Source organism: Leuciscus leuciscus (assembly GCF_965113295.1).
Source record: "Leuciscus leuciscus genome assembly, chromosome: 3".
NCBI classification, from domain to species: domain Eukaryota; kingdom Metazoa; phylum Chordata; class Actinopteri; order Cypriniformes; family Leuciscidae; genus Leuciscus; species Leuciscus leuciscus.
This window is the reverse complement of record NC_138727.1, coordinates 11,030,362-11,052,937: the sequence shown is the minus strand read 5'-3', so window position 1 is coordinate 11,052,937 and position 22,576 is coordinate 11,030,362. Positions and strand designations below refer to the sequence as shown.

Here is a 22,576-nt window from a genome sequence, read left to right as displayed (position 1 = left end):
GGTGGCTGCACCGGTTATAGCTGAGCCTATTACTCAAATTTTTTACATTTCAATAAGTTTTAATCAGGTTCCTGGTTCCAGCTATCTGGAAGCAAGCTTACATTACACACCTATTTAAAGCTGGCGATCGATATGACATGAACAACTATAGACCAATTTCTAATCTCCCTGTTCTTTCAAAAATACTAGAATCTTTAGTTGCTACCCAACTTAAATCATATTTGCACTCGCATACCTTTTTCAATGAAATGCAATCCGGTTTCCGGTCGGGGCACAGTACAATATCCGCCACTTTAAAAGTCATGGATGACATCAAAGAGGCTATAGACAAGAAATGTACCTGTGTTTCTCTGTTCATAGACCTCACAAAGGCGTTTGATACTGTGGACCATCCATTACTGGTTAATACCCTGCTGAGAGCCGGCATTGGATGTAATGCGGTCAAATGGTTCCATAGCTACTTCACAAATGGTCAAATATGGCAATGATATGTCAAATCCAGTTCTTGTTACGAAGGGTGTTCCACAAGGTTCAGTTTTGGGACCCTTGCTTTTCCTAGTTTATATAAATAATATTTGTGATAAGTTTAAATTTTGTAAGCATCATCTGTATGCAGATGATACAGTTCTGTATTCCTGTGCCCCCACAGAGTTAGCCTTTTCAAATGTGCAGGCAGATTTTGATACCCTGCAACATGCTCTACTAGATTTGAAACTGTTGTTCAACCCTCATAAAACTAAAGTTATGGTTTTTACTACTGGGCGAACAAAGCTACCATCCGTCTCCATCACGTCACTGGATGGAGTCTGTATCCAGGATGGAGTCTGTATCCAAGCTGTAGATAATTACAAATATCTGGGATTTTGGATGGATGAAAACCTTAACTTTAAATACCATGTTGATTATCTTGCAAAGAAATTAAAATTCATATTGGGTTTTTTGTATAGGCTAAAGTCCTGTTTTTCCTTGGCTTCACGAAAATACTTAGTTGCTTAGTTTTTCTGTCACAGATTGATTATGGGGATACTATCTACAGATTTGCCTCTGTCCACTTTGTCCAAACCCCCTTTATCACTCTGCTCTCAGATATGTCACTAACTCTAGTTTTAGGACACATCATTGTATATTGTACAGTTTGGTAGGATGGTCATCCCTTCATTTGCACAGGCTTGAACATTGGAATATTTTAATTAACAAAGTTATTTTAGGAAAACTTCCAAATTATTTAAATAGGAAATTGTTATCATTTCAAAGCTGTCATAATCTCAGGTAACATAATTGGCTACAGTTCAAAGTGCCGGCTATCAGAACAGAGGCTGGAAAGCTAAGCCTGTTCTATTATGGCCCTTGGTCTTGGAATGATGTGCAGACCAAACTCAAACTACAATCCCTCATCTCTTTAAATGATTTTAAACATAGAATAAAGGAGCTGGTCACTGCTAATTGCAGTTGTTTTGCCAATTCTGCTACCACTTAACTCCTTGTTAAACCTATGATTTAATAATGTTGTTTCTGTGATCAGTTCTATGTAGGGTATTGTGTAATACCTAAATGTTTGCGCTGCTGTGCTGTGTTCCGGTGTTGTATACCATCTTGTTGTGGAGACTTGTTTTGTTATGTTTTCTGTTGTATCAAATGATGATGTTTTTATTGTGGCTTGTTATTTGTTTAATCCTGCTATCCGACCCTGTCTTGACTAGGGTCTCACTTGTAAAAGAGGTTTTAACCTCAATGTGACTTTCCTAGTTAAATAAAGGTTAAGAAGAAGAAGAAGAAGAAAGAACCTGCATATTTTAAAACTCTCAATACAGACACATGCGTTGTAGACGATTAAGTTAGTTCAATAAAACACATGTAAGGGATGATAGTGTTGATGATTTACAAACAGTAAACCTGTCGTTTTCTCAGCTGTGCATAATAGCACCAAATTAATAAAATAAAAAATACAATATTGACCCGCGCTCTGTTTTCTATCATGCGCCGTGCACGTTTGTGATGACATTAGATGAACGCAAGTGCACCAGGGTTCGAGAGAATCAAATTTGTGAAACTAGACCAGTGGTTCTCAACCTCTCCTGCAGGGACCCCCTGACAGGCCATGTTTCTGTTTTAACCCTGACATGGCTCACCTGATTCAATTAATGAGTAGTTATTAGAGTAGGAAGAGTAGGAATTAGTCAATTAATCAATTAGTCAACTACTCAATAAGCCTTTAATTAATTGAATCAGGTGTGCCATTTCAGGGTTAAAACAGAAACATGGCCTGTCAGGGGGTCGGGCCAATGTTTCGGAAAAAACTGAAGCTTCACCGGGCGCCGCCATTGATTAGCCGACCCCCACCTGCTGTTAGCAATCCATTGACTTTGACAGCGTCACTTTGACAGCGAATAACTTTACATCTGAGGTGTTTAAAGACTCCATTTGTCCATTATTTCTTTCTAAAGAAACACGAAAATGTATAAAAGGCTCCATTACCTTGTATCTTACGTTATGGCCCCATAGAAGCAGTTTTTGTAAAAAAAAAAAAAAAAGGGTAACGATTGCGTCATAGCTCGCAGCCAATCGGGGGGGACGTGCATAGTGATAGTGACCTGTCCAATCAACAAAGAAAAGCATACCTTGGAGGTAAAAATATGGGTTTAGGGCCCTGAGTAATATTTCAATGTGACTTTTTCAGAGATATTGACAGTTTATTTGAGCTAAATATGACTATGATAATAGATTTAACATGGAAATTAACATGGCCGCCAAGATGGCCGCCAGGGTGCAGCCACAGTGTTTGGCAGGTCCTGTGTGTCTGCCACAAAAGTATATAAAAAACCCTTGGATTTTGCCATGCTTGTCTGGTCTTCTCCTGTCCTTCTACCTCCTCTTGAGTTTAACGTGTCCAAGGAAAATGGATAACTTAACTCTCTACCCAGCAAAGAGGAGCCAACATCTTCTGTATGCAAGAATCCTGGATTGTGGACATGCTAGGACGCCCCCAGGTAAACTTGATCAAACAGCATCTAGATCATTCCCTGGGGTTGTGAATCTTTTGATGATAATACTTCTGGCTGGTGATGTTGAGCAAAACCCTGGACCTGTTTTAAGTCAGGTGCTACAGCCACAGCTGTTCCCTGGGCTAACACCACCTCTGCTATTTGGGCTACAGCAGCTCCCTGGACTAATACCACCACTGCTACCTGGGTTACAGCAGCTTCCTGGGCTAATTCCACCTCTGCTACCTGGGCTAACACCACTTCTGCTACTTGGGCTACAGCAGCTCCCTGGGCTAACACCATCTCTGCTACTTGGGCTACAGCAGCTCCCTGGGCTAATACCACCACTGCTACCTGGGTTACAGCAGCTTCCTGGGATAATTCCACCTCTGCTACTTGGGCTAACACCACCTCTGCTACTTGGGCTACAGCAGCTCCCTGGGCTAACACCACCTCTGCTACTTGGGCTACAGCAGCTCCCTGGGCTAATACCACCTCTGCTACTTGGGCTACAACAGCTCCCTGGGCTAATTCCACCTCTGCTACCTGGGCTAACACCACCTCTGCTACTTGGGCTAACACCACCTCTGCTACTTGGGCTACAGCAGCTCCCTGGGCTAACACCACCTCTGCTACTTGGGCTACAGCAGCTCCCTGGGCTAATACCACCTCTGCTACTTGGGCTACAGCAGCTCCCTGGGCTAATTCCACCTCTGCTACCTGGGCTAACACCACCTCTGCTACTTGGGCTACAGCAGCTCCCTGGGCCAATACCACCACTGCTACCTGGGTTACAGCAGCTTCCTGGGCTAATTCCACCTTTGCTACCTGGGCTAACTCCACCTCTGCTACTTGGGCTACAGCAGCTCTCTGGGCTAATACCAACACTGCTACCTGGGCTACAGCAGCTCTCTGGACTAACACCACCACTGCAGGACCCTATTACAACTAAGCCCAGTATGTCACCACAACCCATCACACCCATGCGTACACAGAGGAACCCTGTATTTAAAAAACATCGATCGTGTAAGTTATTTCAGACTCTTAATCAAGCCAGGACTATATGGGATCCACAGTGTCAAAACAAAGGGCTCTTAGGTGGCCATCTGAACATACGCAGTATGGCCCCTAAGAGGGAACAATTGGAGCATCTTCTCATTAACTCAAATGTAGATTTCTTGGGACTTTCAGAAACTTGGCTTAAACCCTCTTCCCCACAAGCAGTGGTATTATCAGGGGCGGATGGTGTATAGGGGCGATTTGGGCGACGCACTACCAACTGGGAGAAAGAGGATTTTTTTTTTTACAAATTCTATCACAGCAAACGTAGTTTTCTGTGTTCTAGACATATTATCTGTCATTGTCCAATCAGATTCGTCAGATTCAAGTCACGTTTCAAATGGTCGCGCCCGCGACTCCCGCCTCTCTGGGCGAATTCATTGACGTGGAAAATCGCCCAAGCATTCTCCCATTGACTCTCATGTTAAAACTTTTTTTTTTCGGAAAATGAGCCTTCAATGCATTTTCAATGAGGATTTGGGACTCGCACTTACGCGCTTGCGTCATACGTAACTGCGTCATACGTAACTGAGCAAAGAGAGCGAGGGGGATATCTTCGATCAAGTGAGTCACTTGCTACCTATGGTGGCATCATACCTTCAGTGTGCATATTGTATGTAGTTCTTTGCAAACCTATGGTGGCATCATGCCTTCAGTGTGCATATTGTATATAGTTCTCTGCAAACCTATGGTGGCATCATGCCTTCAGTGTGCATATTGTATATAGTTCTCTGCAAACCTATGGTGGCATCATGCCTTCAGTGTGCATATTGTATATAGTTCTCTGCAAACCTATGGTGGCATCATGCCTTCAGTGTGCATATTGTATGTAGTTCTCTGCAAACCTATGGTGGCATCATGCCTTCAGTGTGTCTTGAACAACCACACATAAAAGGTTGCCCATAGCCTATTATATTGGTATTTTATTGTATTTGACTGTATTTGCATACTTGACTGTAGATAGCTTTATGAGTGAAGTTACCAACACAATAGATTGTCTCTGTCTCTCTCTCTCTCTCTCACAAACACGCATACAGACACAGAGAGAGAATGTTAACTTGTGTATAAATTCCCAATTTCTATTGATGTATTTGCACTTTTAATCTTGCTGAATTCTACAAGGCAAATAAATTAAGTTAAAACTTAGTTCCCCGGCCCCATTCGTCTTTGTAGGAAAATGTTCTATTTTGTCTTTATTATTTTATATTTTGTCAGAATGCACCAGAATGCTTCGTTTGTATGTGAAAATCAAAAAAAAAAATCTTCTGGGGAAGGATGCCCCCAGACCCCCCTACAGGGGTTTGGTTTAGCCCCCCCTAAAATATAATTCACCAGCCGCCACTGGAAGATTGTACCCAGTTAACGAGATCTCATAGAACAGTCTTGGCAGAGAATAGTCTAAAATGCTAGGTTGTCTATGCACAAAATTAATATGCTAAGTTTTTTTTATCAATTTTTCATTTCTGTATTGGCCTTGAATCAACACTTGTACTCTAATATAGTTAAATATAAACATGCTCATTCTAATCATATTGTACATCTGTTCTTGCTTTAGGTGTGGTGAATGTCAAAAAACTGCCCCAGGCTGTAAGAGACATGTGTGTCCCTTTTAAAATTGTACAATGCAGAAATTGCAGATGTTTTTTCAAAGACTGGGTGGGGTACTGTGGAAACGGAAGACGTGGAGACCTGCGAGGGTTTTATACAGACCCTGAATTTCCTGAGCATTGCCCAGACTGCCAGTTTTAGGGGGTTTTATTTTCTCTTGAAATAGGGACTTCCCCCACAACGGGCCTGACTGTGGCATCTTCATTCTGATGGTCAGATTTGACTAATTTTACTAATTAGATTGTGTAATTTCCAATAAATATTGCAAAACCATGAAGTGTTAATTTGATCTGGATTGTATTAATATAATATTAAGTATATTATTGAGAATTGTTTTATGTAAAGAGATATGATAAAGATCATATTTCAGTTTGCACACAGCTTTTATATTATATATTTTAAGTCATAAGTAAAATGACAATACGGAAAAGACGTGTGCAATTAAGCCTGCAAAGAATGCTGTCTATCCACTGGTGAAAACAGAAAATAAATATATGTCAATCCAGAGGTGAAAATATAAAATAAATAAATGTCTATCCAGAGGTGAAAATATAAAATAAATATACTGTAGGGACGCAGATGGCTTAGTCTGTTTCTGACGCGTGCTTTAAATATTCATTGTCCATACCTTTTGAGTATTCGGATATGCCAAATCCATTTATTGTCTCTTTTTTGGCATCGCAAATAACAAATAAAACAAACACAAATTATACTCAATACTTTGACTTATTGCTAACAACTGTTTGGTATGAGCACAGTCACGGCACGGTCAAAAAAGTTTGTTTGACCTTCAATCCACCACCTGTAACTCATCATCACTTTAAATATACTCACATACTAATACGCCCTCTAGTGTCACAAACAAAAAATACAAATTAACATAATGGCTCCAACATACCGGCCCCTAATTGTTAATGACCTAGGGGGCATAAACAATTCAAATCATACATTACATAAGGAGCCATCAAACAGTTCATATACATCAATACATTCTAAATAATAATTACTCTTACAATTTTTTTTGATATTATATATACACATGAGTACACCATGCATTTGAACCTTCTTTTTTTTTTTACATTTCTAATAAAAGGCAAAGTTTTGTTACTGGTCTTACTATTGTGTTTGTTTTGGTTTGAACTCGTACTGATCTAACCAAACCCTTTTTATCTGGGAAAGTCTCTAGTACTCTTCCAAGAGTCCAAGAATTGCGTGGGGCTGTAGAATCTGCAATGAGTACAATATCACCAGGCATAAGATTACGTCTCTCTTTGGTCCATTTTTGTCTTTCCTGTAACAAAGGCAAGTACTCTTTTATCCATCTTTTCCAAAAAAGATCTGAAATGTATTGTACTTGCTTCCACCTTCTTCTTACATACTGATCTGATTTCTCAAAAAGACCAGGAGGATAGATTGGCTTTCTCTTCATTGTAAGCAGATGATTGGGGGTAAGTGCTTCAAGATCATTTGGATCTTCGGAGACTTTGGTGATGGGTCGATCATTAAGAATTGCCTCGGCTTCACACAGAACAGTGTGCAATCCCTCATCATCCAGCGTTTGTTGATTCAAAACGGAGGACAACACCATTCTTACCATTCTGATGATGCGCTCCCATACACCACCATGATGTGACGCTGTAGGTGGATTAAAACTCCATTTAATTCCTTTGTGCGCTAAAACCTTTGTGATTTTATTTTGATTTAACTCTGCCAGTGCTCTTTTCAATTCCTTTTCTGAGCTAGTAAAATTTGTTCCATTGTCGGACCTCATATGACTTACTTGTCCTCTTCTGCATATGAATCGTCGCAAAGCATTTATGCAAGAATCAGTGTCCAATGAGTATGCCACCTCCAAATGAACTGCCCTACTGGCCATACATGTAAAAATTACGCCATAGCGTTTCACACAAGTTCGGCCTCTTTTTACATCAATTGGGCCAAAGTAATCTACTCCTACATTTGAAAAAGGAGGTAGATCCGCAGTTATTCTTTCTTCGGGTAAGTCAGACATTTTTTGCTCTCCTAGCTTACCTTTGTGTCGTTTGCAGAAAGTACAGCTTGAAATAATCTTTCTAGCTGTTGCATTGGCTTGAGTAATCCAGTATTTTTCTCTTAATATAGACAGCATATGGTTTCTTCCACTATGGCCACTCTTTACATGAATATGCCTAAGAATCAGTTTGGAAATATGCTGATCTTTAGATAAAATAACTGGATGTTTCCTTTCTTCAGGCATAGCAGCTTTGCATAACCTGCCACCGATTCTCAGCAATCCATCTTCTAGAATGGGGCTTAATTTGTGAATAGCACTGTGTTTTCTGATTTCAGATCTTCCAGATTTCAGTGATGAAATTTCTTCGCTGAATCTTTCCCATTGACAGAACTGGATAATAGCCTTTTCCGCCTCCGAAAGGTCTTCTGGAGACAAACACTTTCCTCCAAATGAAGCTTTGCTTTGTTGTAATCTCTGTTCTAATGCATTGGAATCCTTTAAAGTTGTCATCAATTGTTTTCTTCGGCAACTTACTTCATGTAGAACTTTCTTTACTTTCAGCATCCATGCAACTGCAGTCTTGAGTCTTTTCCAATCAGAAAAGTAATTGATCAGCCTATGGGTTGCATTATTGGTATCTTCAATATTTACAACATTTGTTGAGAGCTGCTCTTTCTTTAGTTCTGGATCATCATCAACAATGTTTGAATCAATGTTGTCATTTGACCATTTTGAAACTGGTTCTCTTAAAAAATTTGGTCCATTTAACCATCTCTTGTTGGTTGTGAGCTGTTGTACAGTCATTCCCCTGGACGCATCATCTGCAGGGTTTTGTGAAGTATGAATATACCTCCACTGTGTCACATCGGAAGCTTCTCTGATGGCAGAAATCCTATTTGCCACGAAGGTACGGAATCTCTTGTTTTCATTTCTTATATACTTCAGGACAGATGTGCTATCAGTCCAAAAACAAGAATTTTCCAGTTGAAGCTGAAGTTGTTCTCTGAGCATTTGGTCAATGCGAATTGCTAGGACTGCAGCAGTCAGCTCCAAACGAGGAACAGTCACTGGTTTTAAGGGTGCCACCCTGGCTTTGCCAAGCAGAAAGGAAACGTGAACAGCATTGTTACAATTCTGTAGCCTCAAATAGGTCACAGATCCATATCCACTTCCACTGGCGTCTGAAAAATGGTGTAGTTGGGCGCTAACCGGTTGTCCAAAATCACATGGTTTCAAACATCTGTCAACATTGAAAGTGCTTAACTGATCCAAGTCAGTAATCCATTTAACCCACCTTTGTTCAAGAACTTTAGGAATCTCATCATCCCAGTTGTAGTTTGTTCTGCACAACTCCTGGAGGATGAGTTTGACTGGAAGTGTCAGTGGTGCAAGATATCCTAAAGGATCATACACTGAACTGATCACTGACAATATTCCACGTCTAGTTGGCATTCTTTCTTTGCAAACAGTTCTGAAATTGAAGGTGTCTGTCTGTACGCACCATTGAAGTCCTAAGGCCCTTTCCACTGGTAGTTGGTCTCGATCCAAGTTGAGCTCAGTTAGATTCTTTGATCTATCTCTTTCTACAATGGACTGTAAGACCTTACGGCTGTTACTGACCCATTGTGTTAGATGGAAGCCTCCCTTTTGACATAGAGTGGTCAGGTCTTTGACCATCTGGATTGCTTCATACTCTGTAGATAAGCTTTTTAAGCAATCATCCATGTAGAAGTTCTTATACACAGTGTCAATTACCTCTTCATTAAAGCAGTGTTGATTGTCTTTTGCAGTTCTCCTGAGAGCGAAACATGCACAACTCGGGGACGAAACTGCTCCAAATAAATGAACAGTCATTCGGAAGACAGCAACATCCTGGGTAACATCTCCACCTGTCCACCACAGGAAGCGAAGAAAGTCTTTGTCTTCCTCTCTCACTTTGACTTGGTAAAACATTGCTCTAATGTCAGTCATGAAAGCAACAAGTTCCTGTCTGAACCTCAGAAGAACTCCAATTAAAGAGCTTGTGAGGTTTGGGCCTTGTAGTAGTTGATCGTTTAAAGATGTACCTTGGTATTTTGCTCCACAGTCAAATACCACTCGTAACTTGGCTTTACGAGGGTGGTACACACCATGATGTGGAATGTACCAAACTTTACCGTCACATCGATCCAATTGATGCTCTGGTACTTTCTCAGCATAGCCTTGGATAATCATATCGTTGACAAAGTCTGTATATTCTTGTTGAAATTTTACATTCCTTTCAAACTTTCTTTTTATCCCCACAAGACGCTGTTTGGCAATGTTTAGATTGTTAGACATAACATCTTTGTTTTTGAAAGGTAGCTTCAAACTATAATGTCCATCTTTGAAGCTCACAGATTTTTCCATGATTTCCATGAACTTTGCCTCCTCTCTGGACATTTCTTCTTTGTCCTCTGACATTTTTTCATTGAAATCATGCTGGTATTGCTTTTCCAATAGCAACTCCAAGGTTTCAACAGAGATCCTATTTACTCTAGCAGTATGTTGTTCATTTTGATAACTGCCTAGAGAACCATTGACGACCCACCCCAATAGGGTTCGTATGGCATAGGGACCATCTCCCTGACTATTTACTACTTCCCACGGTTCAAGTAATTTGGAGGCGTTGGTACCTATCAACAACTCCACTTCAGCTTGAATGTGCGGAATGTGAATACCATGAAGATATGGCCACTTGGTTAGGTCTTCCTGATTGACCATGTTAGTTTGGTTTACAGGCATTTGTTTCTGTGTGTACACGTCTGGTAATTCATAAAAAGTATTACCATCAAGACTTGAAATCTCCAAGTTGTTTACCACATAGCTTGAGACTGTTGTTTTGGGACTCATAGTAAGCAAACAAATTTTTGTCTTTCGTCCATTTAGGTGCAGCTTCCTCATCAAACTTTCTGAACAAAAAGTAGAAGTACTGCCTGTGTCCAGAAATGCATAGGTCTGAACAACTTGGTTGCCCCTTGCAGACTTTACTTGGACTGGAAGGATAGGTAAAATACCACTGCCACTCCCGGCCCCTATATGACCACATGTTTGGGCAGGTACCAGCGTGTTGTTGATAGTTGGTTCTACATACTGTTCATAGTTTGTGTTGACAGCTTTATCAACCTTGAGCTCCTTGAAATGAATGTGAAGTACACTGGGATGTTTCTGGTTGCACACTTTGCAAGTTAAGCGCCTTTTACATTCTTTGCTCATGTGGCCAACATGCAAGCAACCAAAACAGACAGCTTTTTCCTTTATAAAGTTTACTTTTTCCCTATGTTTCTTCTTCTCAAATTCTTTACATTCTTCCAAAGAATGACCTTGTGAACAAAACAAACAAGTGGTGGAGTTACTCTTGAATTGCCTGTTTGGATGTTCAGCATTTACCCTTTGGATTTTACCAACAATGGGTTTGTTAACGTTGGTAACATTTGTAGCAAAACTATCCCCTTTTAACTTTGGCTTTGACTGGGATTGTGACTTCCATTTGTAGATATCCTTCGGTTTACCAGTTGTTTTCATCTCTACATGTTGAATGGACCCAAATATTGGATCAGAAATGATTTTAACTTGGTATTCAATGAAGTTGACAACATCACTAAATTTGGCTCTTCTTTTCTGTCTTTCCATGATATCACATGCAGCTGTTCTCCACTTTTCTCTGAATTTAAAGGGAAGCTTTAGAATTACGGTTCGCATGTTTGTTGGCATGTCCAGTTCTTGCATGTACTCTAGATCTGCCATAGCATTGCAACACCCACGTAAAAAGAGTGCATAATCTTGAAGAGCTGTGGTATCTTCATACCTGATCATGGGCCATCCAAGCACCATCTCCATATATGCAGCAGAAACAAAATAATCTTCTCCAAACTGCTGTTTAAGCATAGTTTTAGCTGTATCATAACCTCTTTCAGGTGCCATATTCATACAGCTACGAACAATTTCTCTTGGGCGTCCTCTTGTGTATCTTTCAAGGAAATACAAGCAATCACCCTTGTTATTTGTTTTTTCCTCCACACAATGTTTAAAAGCTTTAGTGAACAAATTGAATTGCAATGGATCCCCTTCAAACACTGGAATCTCACGTGGTGGTAAATGTTGAGACTTTTGCTGCTGAATTAACAACTCTGTTATTTCTTGATGCTTTTGGAGCATACTCGGTGCTAAATCAGATCTTCTATCGTCTATTCTGGGTCTTGAAGATGCAGGTTGCTGTAAATGAGACGTTGTTGGTGGTGAGGTAGCACCTACGCTGCTTTGCAAAATAGACCTTGCCGGTCTCTCAACATCTAGATGAAGAGATGCAGTTGCTCGTTTTGCCTGTTTGCTGACATAGGATTCCATCCCATCTGTAGCGATGCTGTTTGCTTGTTCATAAGTCCTGAGCACAGATATCTTTGCATTGGATGCGGCGATTTTTGCATCAATATTGGTTCGTTCCTTACGCTTCTGTAACATTTCCAACTGTTGCTCAATATCATGCTTAACTTTTAAAGACTCAGCTTGAGCGACAAGAGCGGCTTTTTCTGCTTCAAGCTGAATACGTGCATGATGCACAGAGGCATTCGATTTGCTGGAGCGCGAACTGTGGCGGCTACTTTTGTGGCTTGAAGTGCGACCGCTAACCCGTGTTTCAACATTTGAAATGCTATCATTGGGTTCAATTTCGCTGGCAGCACGATCACATTCCTCATGTAGCTTCTCCAACCATTTATATACCACAGTGCTGAATTCCACAACCCATATCATTTTTGCTTTGAACCATGTTTCATGTCGGTCCTTCTTTTCATCAGGCAATAAAACAATCAAAGACTCATGTGCCTCTTTTGCTTCTTTGCACTGCGTTTCAAACTTTTCAAACATACCTTTGACCTCATTTTCATATTCTCTATTACCCATTAACTCTTGTATTGTCTTTTTCATTTGGGATGCTTTGTCAAATTTTGACTTTCTTTGTTTCTGTAAAATATCGAGTTTTGCCATTAACCCTTTTGCAGTAAGCTTAACCTCTCGTTTTCGTACAGACAATTCAACATTTTCACCCTCTGCTTTCTGAGTCCCATTTTGCTCGATTTCAGAACCACGAAACTCATTTTCATCCGCCATTTTAAACCTTTACTCACTGCAAATTTTACAACAAAAACATCAAAGACTATAAACACGGGCAAACACAAGCATTTCACAAACAGTTCAGTTCTTCGTTTCACAAACAGTTCAAATCTTGGTTGTTGTTTTTTTTTGTTTTTTTTACCACCAATGCGCATTGGATTTGTCTTTGTTTGTTTGTGTGCACACTGTTTTATATATGGCCATTCAACCCCCGCTCAATTGAAAGCGCTTTCATACCTCAGTTCCATATACGTTGAAGGCTGATGACTTTGGTGTTCGTGTGCGGCGTTTTCTTTGCACGTGCGGGTTTGTTGTCCTTCGAAATCCGCGGTCAATCCAAGCAATAATCCACAATAAATCCATCAAACGAAACCGTCATGAATGAGCATCATCCGACATCAGATCAGCTGACTTTTCCTGTAGTCGTCCAATTCGATCTGCTTCAATCGCTGTAAGGCTCATCCAGGCTCATTCGGTCAAACTTTTTTGACTTAAATGTAGGGACGCAGATGGCTTAGTCTGTTTCTGACGCGTGCTTTAAATATTCATTGTCCATACCTTTTGAGTATTCGGATATGCCAAATCCATTTATTGTCTCTTTTTTGGCATCGCAAATAACTAAGGATGGCTGAAGCGAAACAGTCGTTCCGAAGCTTTGCGAGATCCCGAAGCGCAGATGTGTCGAAACACTGATCCGAAGCGTGATTCGAAACACCCATGTCACGTGACTATGACCAAACGAAGCCTCGAAGTGTTTCACTAGTGTTTCATCAGGTGTGGTCCGCCGAATCAGCGTTTGATTGACACGGTCGGGAACAGACCACACAATCGCACATCTGTATAAAAGTGAAATAAACGCATTTTGACCTCGTGGGTTTTTGTGAGAGGAGTTTAATTTTGAGATAGCGGATTTTTGGTGATATAGTGACATAGTGCGATTTGATTAGTTATAGGCAATTTAGACTTACATTTAAATTTACACAACACATTGACTGATAGGCTAGAGACAGACAGAGTATATAGTGACACATTAATAGATACATAGATATAAATATATATAGACAGCTAGATTAATAGATAGATACATATATAGATAGATTACAGATACATATATAAATACATATATTATAGATCGATACATATATAGATACATAGATTATAGATACATATCTAGATACATAGATCGATTCATATATAGATAGATTTGGATAGATAGATAAAATGGAGGCTCCCCAGAAGAGATGCCGTACATCAGTGGTGTGGGAGCATTTCCATTTAGAAACCCCAAATAAAGTGAGATGTGTGTATTGTGATCGGCAGCTAGCCTACTGCAACAATACATCATCCATGATGCGCCATTTGACAAGCAACAAGTGTCCCTTGTGAGAGGATTTTTTCAAAGGCTGGAGAAATTATCTGTAAAAAAAGAAGTAGGCTAAGTCCTTCCACAGCAGAGAAATTAATATTTTTGAATAAAAATCTCTAAAAAAGTGAGACATTGTGGCTTGATTTCTTTTATTAATATTCATTTTTCATGACCAAAATAACATTATGCACAGTGAGGAGCCTATAGGTTACAAGCTTCACATATTAGAACATTATAATAATAAAAAAACAACACATTTTTTTAATGGCTCGTCAAGGTTGTTTCAGATCAACACCTGCAAGTGACCACTAGGTGTCACCGTTGAGACGGGTGTCGGATTGATTCGAAGCCTCGAAACAATATGGCACATTTGGTTCAACTGTTTCATTGGTTCACGAGGCCTCGATTTTGCCATCACTACAAATAACAAATAAAACAAACACAAATTATACTCAATACTTTGACTTATTGCTAACAACTGTTTGGTATGAGCACAGTCACGGCACGGTCAAAAAAGTTTGTTTGACCTTCAATCCACCACCTGTAACTCATCATCACTTTAAATATACTCACATACTAATACGCCCTCTAGTGTCACAAACAAAAAATACAAATTAACATAATGGCTCCAACATATACTGTCCATCCAGAGGTGAGAACTAAATATGCTGTCTATCCAGAGGTGAAAATATAAAATAAATATTCTGTCCATCCAGAGGTGAGAACTAAATATGCTGTCTATCCAGAGGTGAAAATATAAAATAAAGAATGCTGTCTATCCATAGGTGAAAATATAAAATAAATATACTGTCCATCCAGAGGTGAGAACTAAATATGCTGTCTATCCAGAGGTGAAAATATAAAATAAATATTCTGTCCATCCAGAGGTGAGAACTAAATATGCTGTCTATCCAGAGGTGAAAATATAAAATAAATATATGTCAATCCAGAGGTGAAAATAGGAAATAAAATTGCTGTCCATCCAGCGGTGAAAACGGAAATTAGCGGCGAAACGGAAATGACGGAGAAAATGGAAATGACGTAGGCTGTCTATCCACTGGTGTCCAGCCAGTGGTATCTAGCCGGAGGTGAGTCTGCGGGGCTGCAGCTGGATGCTATTGGAAAATATAAAATAAATATACTGTCCATCCAGAGGTGAGAACTAAATATGCTGTCTATCCAGAGGTGAAAATATAAAATAAATATTCTGTCCATCCAGAGGTGAGAACTAAATATGCTGTCTAGAGGTGAAAATATAAAATAAATATATGTCAATCCAGAGGTGAAAATAGGAAATAAAATTGCTGTCCATCCAGCGGTGAAAACGGAAATTAGCGGCGAAACGGAAATGACGGAGAAAATGGAAATGACGTAGGCTGTCTATCCACTGGTGTCCAGCCAGTGGTGTCTAGCCGGAGGTGAGTCTGCGGGGCTGCAGCTGGATGCTATTGGGTCTGCGGGGCTGTATGGAAGGCCAAAAGGGCCAAAACGTGTGAAACTGTCGCGTTAACGCGTATTTACGTGTTAACACGCAATTTACGCGTTAACACGTCATTACGCGTTAACGCGTATTTACGTGTTAACGCGTAAATTGCGTGTTAACGCGTAAATGACGTGTTAACGCGTACCTAAATTTGGGACATTAGCACCACCTACTGGTTTGGTGCTGCTCTTGCTCAAACACAGAGAACCTAAATTAAGCTTGTAAATAGCAGTTTTTAAGGTGAAAATACATGTTCAACAATGACTTTTCAGAATAATTACAGCATATTTTAAATGGGCATATTTAGACAGTTAACTATAACTGTTCAAGCCCTAAAAGTCATGACCATTTTCACAATCACAATAGAAATTGTGTAATATATTTACACATTTCTCCAAACAGTATTTACATGTAGGCCTACACTTATACTGTAGCATATTTCTAAAGTATCTTTTTATAATTGAACCACTATGCATTATTTGTTAGAGAACCCCTTCTGTTAACACCATTAAGCCTTGAATCTGAGAATTTAGAAGAATCTGAGATTTGAGATGCATTGTTTTGCAGTATTTTTCGAAGATAACAAGCTCAATAAAATATAACAAATAATATATATATATATATATATATATATATATATATATAGGCTATAAAGGTGGTTATAAATTAGAATGTCTTGGAAAAGTTAATTTTTTCAGGAATTCAACTTAACAGGTGAAACTGTCCATAAGCAAAAGTGGCCCAAACCAAGTATTGAGTACATATGCATTATACTTTTCAGAGAACCAACATTTCTGTATTTAAAATCCTTTTTTTGTTGATTTCATGTAATATTAAAATTTTCTGAGATTTTGAATTTGGGGGTTTCAAAAGCTGTAAGCCATAATCATCAAAATTATAACAAATAAAGGCTTGAAATATCTCACTTTGCATGTAAAAAGTGTATATTAGTTTCACCTGTAAAGTTGAATTCCTGAAATAAATTAACTTTTCCACGACATTCTAATTTATTGAGAAGCACCTGTATGTATATGTGTATGTATATATATATATATATATATGCTATATTACAAAGTTATATTACAACACACACTACACACAAACACAAACACACACACACATGCGTAATAATAATAATCTAAAGTGATTGGCTTGAATTTTTAATAAATGAAATGAAACAGAACTTCTGCTTTTCTTTTTTTACAATGGATATTACATTGTGAAATCATGAATATAGGACCAAAAGTAATAATATATATTTTATTAATCCTACACAGAACAAGAGATTAATCTTTATTCTCGCCAAAATGTTGGATAGATTTGGAGTGCTAATACACTCGTGATCTATCTATTCAGTTTCCTGGAAGTTACCCTTCCATCAGTGTCGTTGCTCATGATGGCTCATGAGGTATGTTCAGCGTAGTGCTTGAGTCACTCTATCATGAATAATTCAAATAAAATAAAGGTGTTGTGTCACGGTGACACCACCTGTCGTTACTGTTTGTAATCATTCTCATGACTATTAATTTGGTGACGCACACCTTCGTTTTATTGTATTTATTCATGAGATTGCGAAAAAGCGCTTACCTCATGGATACGATGAGCCTACGTCACCTGGCATCTTCCGTTCGGTGCGCGCCCGTGATGAGAATCGTAGGCCTATAGAGAGACGGGAATCCATACATCGTTTTTCCAAATTATATATTACACTTCTTTACAGGTAACTGTGAACAAACTAGCTTTCGGTTATAATAAACACTGTTAAACATAATACGGTGGGTTGAAAATAGTTTTTTTTTTTAAACTTTATTTAAGTTTGTCATGAGATTGTTGCTTCGCAATTAGCGCGACAGCCTGCCATTATATGCAATACATCAAAAATACCGTTGCATGGAATCCATAAGAGTTGATGTTTCAGAGTTATGCATTTTCTTCGACTCAGTCAAACAAAACAAAAGCACATAAGAAATAGCCTAGTTAAGGGACCCGCACTTCACAATTAAATTTTCAGAGCCTAATGCAAATGCAAAAATTAAAAATTAAAACCAGACATACTTTTTCTTGTTTTTCCAGTATCAATGGATAGTTGCCTTTTCTCCCCCTTTTTAAATTAATTGTGCTAAATTGTGACTTCAGAAACAAACATTTGAATAAATGAAATATAACAGATTTTCAATTTTTTCGTATTAAATTTGCGCCGTGGACTAACTTTATCATTTCATTGATGCAACGGCTTTATTTACACTGCATGCACGTTGAGAAGTTTGAAAGACGGAACACAGGACGACATTTTTTACCCAAAGTAGCAGTTTTTATTGTTAATAACTGCACTGTTAAGTGTTAACCCTTGCGGTAGCCTAAATAAAGGCCACATTATGACAATATCATACCATTTCCCATTAAAACAGTGTTGCCAGTATTTTACTGTAAAAAAAAAAAATGTTTTTTTTAAAATGTCTAACAGTCTGTGCTAACAAAATCTAATGACATTGAATAAGCTTGGTTGAGATAATCTAACATAGCCAACAACAACTAGGCTATGCGGAAAATAATTCGTAAAGCATAACAAAACAAACATAACATAGAACAAAGACGCTGCTTCTCTGTCTGGAACGCATCTCTCTCTCGTTTCTTCTCCTCATTGCCGTCAACCTATGAGAAAGAGAGCTGCACGCTCATAGAGGCAGAGCGACACAGAAGGGAAACAGAAAGAAACATAACATAAGACATGGACTATAACCACCGACCGTAATAGCCTATATCATAACCTATTACAAGAATATCGTTGTATGGGTCTAAAGACAAAACCTCAATAGCTAATAGCCTATATGACATAACAAAAATGACATTTACAGTCTACAATGATCAGATGCCGTTCATAATTCCGGTAGTTAGTGTAGTTAGATGTTCCAAACATATTTTCATACATAGCCTATTATCCTTTCCACTCAATTATGCCAAAATGGGGACATGCAGAAAATGCTTCTTTTTTTTCTTTTTTTTTTTGTGCTATGTAGTTTTTATTATCCTAATGTTTTTAATTATATATTTAAAATGTGTAGTTAGCTTAATGGACATTAGGCTTAATAATAAAATGTATTTTAGAGTTATTTTTCATGCAATTTTATTGCTGTTTTATTTTATTTTATTCCTGGGGACAGAAGAAAAGACATTCCCTTTCGGTGGAATGATAGGCTATAGGCCATCTGCGCATCTATACTTTACAGCTATTATATGGAGATAAATTTGCTGCCAACACTGATTAAGAATACACTATTAATAAACAATTAAAATGCTATGTAATTTTTTCAGACACATTTATTATCATTAGCCCACTTTTGCCGGTGCTTTGCGGCAATATGCATGCGCTTTGCACTCAGGATTGAATATAAACATGCGATTAGTCCGTGCTTAAATGAATGACCCTAGGAAAAATATTTAGTCTATGACAACTCTAATCAATAGCCCATTAAATAGCTGACATGATTTAATTAGTAGCCTAATTAGTTCCCAGCTCTTACATTAAACTGAGTTAGCATAATTAGTTAATTAACTAATAAAATCACAAAATAAATTTTCATAAGATGCTAACATATAGCATTGCTTATTCCACCACACAAATGACTGTTTATAAGGTGACAATCCGTTATACGATTGTAGGCTGTATCTTGAAGATTTTTGTATTTTATTGTATCTTCGATCTGTTATAAACACGAAGATTGACATTTCGTTAATAAAATAAATAATAACACAATGTTGTAAAAAAAATAAACAACTCTAAGTTCTGGCTATTGTCACAACGCGCTGAGTGGAAGACAGACTAGAACAGGATGATGAAGAAAGTTTCTTTAATACTCAAAATAATTTCCAGAACAGAGAGATACTCACACACATGTAGCCAGGGCCGTTTCTAGGCATAGGCAAACTAGGCAGTTGCTTAGGGCGCAAACAGCCGGGGGGCGCCAGTAAGAGCCCTAGTCACACCAAGAGATTTTTTTCTCGCCCAAGCAAGTGGAAGAATTTTTTTTTTACATTTCCAATAACAGACAGTATATTTGCACAAAATTCCTGTGTTTATGACAAAAAGACACCTGCCACTAAATAGCTACAGTGGGTAGGTCGTTGGGCGCGAGGTGATTGAAAGTAGCTTTTTTTTTACACATTATAATGTATAATGTGCAAAGTGTGTGTTGATATATATACGATATATATCAGTCAGATTCACAAGGCTTAATGTGTTATCAGAAGGGGCTCTCTAACAAATATGCATAGTAGTTAAATTATAAAAAGATGCTTTAGAAATATGCTACAGTAGGAGTGTAGGCTACATGAAAATACTATTTGAAGGAAATGTGTAATATTATCCAAACACAACTTCTATTGTGATTGTGAAAATGGTCATGACTTTCAGAGGCCAATTTAAAATATGCTGTAATTATATGTAGGCCTAGTTGTAACCTATATTCTGAAAAGTCATTGTTGAACATGTATTTTCACCTTAAAAACTGCTATTTACAAGCTTAATTTAGGTTCTCTTACGAGAGGTACTCTCGTACTGCGTAAGTCTTACGCTAGGGGAAAATCTCTTTTCCGCGAGATACTGAAGCCAAAAATTATCCTTAATTTTGAAATAATGTAAAACGCGTTGCGGCAGCATGCAGACACAGGCGAGACGGCTTGTGCGCCTATTGGCTGCCCTGCGGCAACTGCAGCAGCCTATCGATAAGGCCTTTTCGTGACGTCAGCTCCAATGGGGGCGCTTCGCGCCCAATACGTCACGTCCCGCCAGAATGGGCGTTGTCTAGGGCTATAAACATAGCTTCGAGAGGCTAGCTCACTGATTTTTCATCTCTTCAGCGAAGCTCTCGCATCGCTGGATCCGGAGAGAAGCCGCGCCGTCTGAAGAAGCCTTTCAGCGGGACGAGTCGACACTCTGAAGCCACCTGGCCGCGCCGCCTTCAGTCGCCTTCCTGCTGCGCTATCCGGCGTTATATCCTTTCTCTGCTACTGTGTTTTGTGTATGTGTGTGTGCTCGCCGCCGCGACACACTCATTGCACTAAAAGAGCCGGGCGTCTTTTTCAAGACGCCCCTTTCCTGAGGATCACGCAGCTCTCGCGCTCGCTGACGGCGACCGCCCTCACTGCGAGCCAGTTACTGCTTATGGTGACTCTGAGGACTCACCTGGCATCCTTCTCCGAGACTGCTCCTCCGACCCCCCCCCAACCCGCAAAGCTCGCCGGTTCGCCCGCTTGCCTTGCCTGCTTGGGGGATGATACCTGCTCTCCCTCTGTTCGAGCCGCGCAAACCGCGCCGTTCACAGGGGATGTCAGGAGCGGACGGTCACGGGGCTAGCTTTCTCTCTCCCTCTGTTCGAGCCGCGCAAACTGCGCCGTTCACAAGGGAGGCTGGAAGCGGACGATCGGGGTTAGTTTTTCTTTACGTTACAAGAAAGCTACCCTGCCCTTGCGCCCCATTCACGCGTCACTCACCGGCGAAAAGAGAACTCAGTTCCCTGATTAGGCGACTGGAAATATCAATATTGCAGCAAACGAGCCTGTTGTAACACGCACGCTTGCAAGCAAACGCCGAAGAAAACATGTTGACGCTCTCTTATATGCTCACGCATCTATACACCTTTGTGTTCCCCCCTGTGGCTCAGTGGCGGAATCTTAGGTTTTTCGCACGAGAGACCGGGGTTCGAATCCCGGTCTAACGGCAGATATATTATGCCGCCAATGCTTCGCTCTGTCAGTTCCCTGAAAGGCGACTGCAGATGTGCATTTTGCAGCCAACGAGCGCGCTGTACAACCCGCTCGCCTGCACCCAAACACCGTTTCTATGGTTCCCGTGCGTCACTGGCGAAAGGAGAAAAGGGTGTTTTTAGCCCCGCTGCGGCCGGGCCGACCTCCACTCCTGACACATTTCTCATTCCCCTCTTAAGTTCAGGTGACTGGAAATGTCAATATTGCAGTGAGCGAGCCTGTTGTTTTGCACGCACGCCTGCAAACAAACGCCAGCATGTTGACGCTCTTTGATAATACTCGCGCTACTGAATGTCTATGTGTCTTCCTCTGTGGTCCAGTGGTAGATCATCAGGTTTTCGCGCGAGAGACCCGCGATCGAATCCCGGGTCTACCGGCAAAACAAATTTTTGCAGTCAATTCTCGCTCTGGCAGTTCCCTGAAAAGGCGACTGCAGATGTGTATTTTGCAGCCAACGAGCGCGTGGTACAACCCGCTCGCCTGCACCCAAACTCTGTTTCTATGGTTTCCGCCTCTGAAGTTCAGACGACTGGAAATGTCAATATTGCAGTGAACAAGCCTGCTGTAATACACGCACGCCTGCAAACAAACGCCAGCATGTTGACGCTCTCTGTTTCTATGGCAACTTCTCGCTCGTTCAGTTCCAGTAAATGCGACTGTTCCAGTGTATTCTGCAGTAAACAAGTCGGCGAAGCAGCCCGCTTGCCTGCACACAAACGCCGCTTTTACGGCTACCCAGATAAATCCCATAAGAGTGTATTTTCTGGTGTCCCGGCCACGGCCGATGGTGTTACGAATGTAGACGAAATGCCCACTGCCCAGTGCTCATTCCTACACACAAACACAGCCCGTCACACAGGGCTCGCGCACATGAAATCGACCCAGGTCGATTGCGCATTAAACGTGGTAAATGTGCCCACTGCCCAGTGCCCACAAACACTACGTTCCGCATATCTCAAGGTTTCTGTAAAAACAAAACCAACGTGCATTCGCTCTGCTCAGGCGGACAATGCTCTCAGTGTTGTAAATGTGCCCGCTATCCCGCGCCCACATTCACACATAGACATGACAGGTCCTACGGGACTCGCCCAGCCCTCCCCTCTCGGTTGACCACCGCAAAGGAGTCGAGCGCGGGCAATCTGCCCGCTGTTATCAGCGCATCGAAGCGCGATGCTTATGTTACAGCACACCGA

General features: G+C 40.2%; 2 long non-coding RNA genes across 2 annotated transcripts in view; both read left to right on the top strand.

Moving 5' to 3' along the window:
* LOC309494369 overlaps nt 1-5,941 on the top strand; it is a 47,912-nt gene extending 41,971 nt beyond the window's left edge. Inside the window, exons 2-3 of the long non-coding RNA XR_014204294.1 lie at nt 5,596-5,706; nt 5,790-5,941. This is a non-coding gene — a long non-coding RNA (uncharacterized lncRNA). The remainder of the gene's footprint in view (nt 1-5,595; nt 5,707-5,789) is intronic.
* A 9,021-nt stretch (nt 5,942-14,962) lies between these two features.
* Nucleotides 14,963-15,588, top strand: LOC309494371. The gene is made up of 2 exons (XR_014204296.1): nt 14,963-15,089; nt 15,383-15,588. It is a non-coding gene; the product is annotated as an uncharacterized lncRNA (long non-coding RNA).
* Nucleotides 15,589-22,576: the final 6,988 nt, after the last annotated feature.